General features: G+C 40.9%; 1 long non-coding RNA gene across 1 annotated transcript; it reads left to right on the top strand.

Annotated features, from left to right (window-relative positions):
- Positions 1-3,550: 3,550 nt before the first annotated feature.
- Positions 3,551-5,862, top strand: LOC140327723 (uncharacterized). The gene is made up of 3 exons (XR_011920087.1): positions 3,551-4,594; positions 4,925-4,981; positions 5,598-5,862. It is a non-coding gene; the product is annotated as an uncharacterized lncRNA (long non-coding RNA).
- Positions 5,863-6,115: the final 253 nt, after the last annotated feature.

Below are 6,115 nucleotides of genomic sequence, written 5' to 3' on the forward strand. Positions count from 1 at the left end.
GATAGGGAGAAATCTTTTATCCTCACTTATAAACTCGCTTCATCATGCACATCAAGCACAGGAGACTAACTTCAAGAGCTTGTCCAGATGGTACTATTGTCCTGTAGACTTGCATCATATTTCTCCTTCTATGTCTGATAGATGCTGGCGCTGCCTTTCCCAAAGGGGTTCAATGATCCATCCGTGGTGGGAATGCCCAATTATTGTTTGTTTCTGGGAAACGATTATTCAGTTGTTTATTAACTGTATGAGGACCGATGTACCTAATAACCCCAAGGTGACTCTCCTGTTTATGGTTCTGGGGTCGATTAAAACCTAAAAACTATTTCTTTCTTTGTGTAAAACCCTGGTTTGTATTTGTTATTACCTTGTACTGGTATTATGAATATTCTGTTTATTTGTATTTTGTGGTTTCTGTTTGAACTCAATAAACATGATTGACACAAAACATATTTTTTCAAACTTGCCTACCTGTCTTTTTCTGTTCTTTGAAACTCTCAGTACTTCACACCACTGCATATTTCCCCTCCTATTGGGCCTGATTCATCAAGCAAAATCAGATGTTCGCTCACGCACGCGTATTCGCGATGCGGATTTGGAGCCCTCAAACCTATTTATCAACCAATTTTCAGCTGTCGAGAATTCGCTGACGTATTCTCCCAGCAGTTATCAACTTAAATGATTGTGCGCTTCGAGGCGCGCATCTCCAGCAGCTTGACACTAGCGAGCTTGCATTAAAACTCAATCTTTTACTAAAAAATCATTCTTTCAAATGGCACACATCTTCAGCCCTAAATAAAAATGTATGATTTGCTCAAATGTTTCAAACATATATATTTTAAATAAGCTAATATTTTCAGGTTCGGAAAGAGTTACCTGATTTTAGCTGTTTACCTAGGCACATACCTAACGCTTACGATGTCTGATTCGAGGATCCGCCTGGTGTTTAAATCCCTGTGAATTCGGGCAGGCGAGACCTCGCCTTTCTAGATCATCCCTCAAGATACAAACACATATTTTGCTTTTGGCTTGGTTGTAATTTTTTTTTTATAAAATAGCTGTTCATTGGTGTACAGTAAAATATATAGCATCGTAGTAACAATTAATTATGGATTAACAAACTCCCAAAAATTCGCAAATATCCAAACTTCACGAAATGCGCATGTCCCATTTACATGCAAATTCGTAGCAGCTGTGCGCATAGCTATGTGCATAAAAGGGTGTTGCGTGTTGCTTTTTATTTTGTCTGTTTTTTGGCCCTAGAAGAGGAAGGGGAGGTCTTGTTTGGTGTGTTATACTAATCATAAACAAAAAAAAATACACTTACCTTTAATCCCAGAGGACAGTCCGATCCACCCGGAGGTCTCTTCCGTCGGGTCCCGCATCGTCCCGGCATCGGTTTACAAGCCGGGGCACCGCCATCTTCGCCTGTTCTTCTTCATAGGTCACCCGACCCAGGAGCGAGATTGGTTGACATAGGTTGGGGAAAAAGCTTGCCAATCCCACTGCGCATGTGTTAGATCTGCAAATTTATTTTTTTCCATGAAAAGGCTTCTTGTGCGCATGCCTGAGATTCACAGGCATGGGCAGAAAGAGGTCCCAAGAGCCTCCTGGGATGCCTGGCGTAGGTATCCCGGCAGGCTTTGCGCTCCCATTCATTCTCGTTCGCCAAGGCGATCAAGAATTAGGAGGCGGTGCTGCACTGCTCAATATAAAGTGAAATTTCTGAGTTTCGGTATGCTTTAAATTTAGTGCTGTCCAGTTTCTTTTATTCTGATTTTTAGGTGGGTATGTGGAATAAAGTTGTGTTACTAATTTCTATTTGTCTTTTTGATGTGATCTACTTGCAGGATTTTTAACTTTACCTAATCTTCCTGCTAAAAAAAATTGTTTTTTTTTCCCTAAGCTGTAGAAAGGCCTAAATCAGCACGTAAGTCCATAATTTAAAAAAACTGTAAGAAAATTGCACATATACATATGCGCATAATTTAGCGCAAACACTACACGCGAGTGCAGATTCGCATAGCGTGCTACGTGCATGTACGTGCAAATATGTTGCGTACGCATGTTTTCCTTCAAGCAGAAGGGAAACCAGAAGTTTCATATCTCCGTTCAGAGCATGCTGCCCCCGTTGTTTGCCAGGAAGGACCTGCGCTACATAATTTGGATAAGTTTTTTTTTTTTTGTTGCATGAGCATACATGTATGTTCATGCATACACACATATAAATGTGTGTGTATGCATGTTCATGCATAAGGTATGTCCACGCATTCACACATTTAAATGTCTGTGTATGCATGTAATGCATAAAGTATGTCCATGCATAAACACATTTAAATGTGTGTTAAGGCTGCTTGTCATATTCATCAGCCTCACAACTAACCATCTTTAATCTTTCGGATGTCCCAAACCCTTGTTTGTAACAACTTGAAATTTTGCTGGTACACCGAGGACTCTACTAGCTACTAATAAACCAAATTTCTTGGAGGTTGTTGCTGTTTCAAAAGCCAGTGCATTTAGGAGCCCAAAAGCAAAAATTCAAATTTCTGGCCCCACTGGGCCACTTACCTAGCAAGGAGAATTGGGGTGGTGCCCCTAAATTTATACCTACATTTCTTTGAACCCCAATTTATCTGGCATAGTGAGATGCATAAACCAGAAAATGTAGGTTTAAGTAGGGGACACTTGCTTCTCGCTATGTAAGTGGCGACCAAGGACTCCTATCTACACTTGCTTTTGAAAATGCATTCCCAATGTTGGATTTTCACAAGTGTTTAAAATTGTGATCCACATATGTGAAAATGCTTGAAATCTGGTGGCCTGAGATTTTGGAGATATTTTTGCATTATTAGCAATGAGGGCCCTCTGTGCTTGTACACAGAGTTGGAAGGCTACACAATATGGCATGCAGCATTCCCACACACTGCTATCAAACTGTGCAGATGATGTCATTACAAATGCCCGCTGGTTAAATATATTTTCACAAGTTTTTATTTTTTTTCGATAGAAGCCACAGCACAGCTAGAGAATGGGGGAGGGAGGGGGACGGCCTGTGTCCCCATCTCATTCTAGCTGCGCTGTTCTCACTGCCCAGCTGCAATCCTCTGCATGGATGACATCTGAGAACAGAGCAGGCTCTCTATTGTCCTTTTAATGGATTATAGCTGTGGATGAGAGCGGGGTAGAGAAGGCATGGCAGCCGGGCGCTCCACCCACTAAAAGGGGGCTGCTGACAACTTTGTACATACACATTTTTAGATGTGTGTGTGTATACGATTCTGAAAAAAATTTCATGATTCTACCCCACTAAGCCGAATCCTAGCTAGATCATTTGAAGAGCACTAATTAGCCTCCTAGCTATCAAGCAAGGCTGGAAACTCTCTTTGTCTGCGGAGGATAGTGGAAGCCTTCTGGGAGAATATCCTCTAGATCAGCGGTCCCCAACCACCGGGCCGCGGCCCACTACCGGTCCGCGGCGGTGTTTTCAGTGGGCCGCGAGTACATCATCCATGATTGAAAACGAAGCGGCACCCAACCACCATCCACTTCAAATCTACATACATTTTGGATTAAAATCAAGGCAGAATATCCTCAGATTTCCACAAAAGCTCTGAAAAGTCTCCTACCATTTCCTACATCGTATCTCTGTGAAGCAGGGTTTTCTGCAGTGATAGCAACAAAAACAAAATTACGAAATAGATTGGACATAAGCAAGACTCTTCGCGTGTCACTGTCTCCAATCCCCCCCAGATGGGATATTCTTGCTGCGGGAAAACAAGCACAAGCATCCCACTGACTCTGCATTATGGTAAGTTGTATAAGTTTCTTTGTATAGATTTCAATGTAGTAACAATAGAAATCCCGGTCCTCAGAGAAATTTGCTTCCGTGAAACCGGTCCCTGGGGCCAAAAAGGTTGGGGACCGCTGCTCTAGATAGATGAAACCACAATCCAAATTTTTGGGAAGGCACATCATTCAACTGTCGCACATAGGGGTATTTCTCCCCTTTTTTTGTTCTTCCAGTGGGAACAAAATACATAAACATGTGGCGCATTTTCAGACATAATGCAACAGTGCTAATATTTTTTCCCCTAGATTGTATGTATGTCTGGAACTTATTCTTCGCTCAAACTGAAACAGGATGAAGAGAGTTTACATCTTGGAGAAGAAAATAAAGAACGATCAGTAGCCGTCGATTTACGCCAAGCAGCCGATTGTGGAGAGGCTGGCAGACAGGCTCTGGACCCCTGCAGGTACGCGCCCAACTGTGAGCCAAATCCAGCATGTTTGGAGCGACCTGAAGCGAAGAAGACTAGATTTCCTCCACAAAGTGGGGGACCACATACTGTCTGGTAAGTATTGCATTTTGTCTTCTCCTCTTGTTAAGGGGCGGTGTTTTAGAATGTTTTATGGTTGTGGAAGGTAGTATTGTCTGGCCTTAGAACTGTTTGTTGGCCCTGCCACAGGAGGTAGAGGAGGGGAGTCCAGAGCGGAGGGGTCGTCCGGCGCGGAGGAGGAGCCTGCCACTGGGCAGGAGCCCGAAGACGAGGGACAGGAGGCAGCCGGGGAAACTAATCTTATATCAACCTTTTGGGTAAAATGTTTCAATAAAACACATTCTTACACTACTTTCACCATTTTTACTTACAATTACAAGGATCAAGCATGATTTCATGTAGCTTCTAGTCATTAATCATGCATCAAATGAAGATTCTTTCTAGGTTGTTGGCTAGCATGAATACAAATAGATATGAGTTGTTCAGTTGTACCTTACTGGCAAATGTTTAAGCCCAATTTTTGAACATAGTCAAAAAGTATCTGTTAGAAATTGAGCATTAATCTGTTATCCTTGACTAATTTTACAAAAATCTACTTTAATCCGGTCCACCCACTTTTACTTATGGTGTTTATTTTGAACCTACAGCTATTGGAGTGGCCTTGCCACCACCTCCTCCAGAGGACAGAAGGTCTCCATCTGAATGTAAGTATTTCTATATTTTCTATATTGTGAACATTCCTTTAGGACCATGAATATAAACTAGGATATAGTTTGTTAGGCCTAGCTCCAATAAGTATCATTATGAGTGTATCATTAGCTTCATGTCCAGGCAGCTTTTAACAGAAGCCAAAGGTAAACGTCATTTAGCCAAGTTTGTCCCTTGTGAAAAGCCACAACCTTCATTGACACCAAACTGCATCCCTTTACTTTCATTGCCATAATTATCTTGACCCCAGGAATCAGCTTTCTTTCTTGTTTTGCTTGGTGTAAACAGCAAAACAGTCATAACTTGATGAGATAACATAACTTGCATTCTTTAGCACGGTGCAATTTAAGTACTAGCTGCGTAATATACTATTACATTTGCTCGGTACTTACCTCTCTAATGTTTTTGGTCTCCCTCCACATACACAGTCAGTTCCAGCTTGATGGAGGCAGCCAGCCCTAGGGAGTTCCCATCCCCACCCCAGCGACATTGCAGATATCCTCCTTCTAAGTTTCTAGTTTAATTTTGGTTTTTACAAGAACAGTACTTTTCTTAAATGTTTTCACAAATTCTTCTGGTTAATATATTCTTTGTTTTTTCTTCACCCACCAGGAAGTGGACAGGAGAGTCTGTATTGGCTTCACAAGAAGATGTCTGCCATTCGGAGCGTCAGCTGAGGATGGCCCCTCCTCAGGGTATGCCCAAGCGCTACTAGTTTTAAAACCGCCCAAAACAATTTAATTAAAAAAAAATTTGAAAATATGTTTTGAAAAAGTTTTTATTTTCAAATTTTTTTAATATGCTTAATATATTTATTTTGGTTTTAAAAATTATTGTTGGGGGAAGAATAAAAAAAAAATTTGGAAAAAAACTAAAAGCAATATTTTTTTTTTGTTTTTTTTGTTTCAAAACACACAAGTCATACATTAAAAATAAAACCTTGCAGGCTTGCCCTGACATCCATGGTTCTCTTTTACAAAACAAAAACCCCCCCAAAAAAACAGTTTTTACACAATGGTTGTTTGAAGCTGAACTGAATCTATTCTCCCTTGAGAAGAGACGTTTAAGGGAGGATATGATCACCCTGTATAAATATATAAGAACTCTCCATAAATATATAAGAACCCATA

The sequence above is a fragment of the Pyxicephalus adspersus genome, chromosome 3 (genome assembly GCF_032062135.1).
Source record: "Pyxicephalus adspersus chromosome 3, UCB_Pads_2.0, whole genome shotgun sequence".
Taxonomy (NCBI): Eukaryota; Metazoa; Chordata; class Amphibia; order Anura; family Pyxicephalidae; genus Pyxicephalus; species Pyxicephalus adspersus.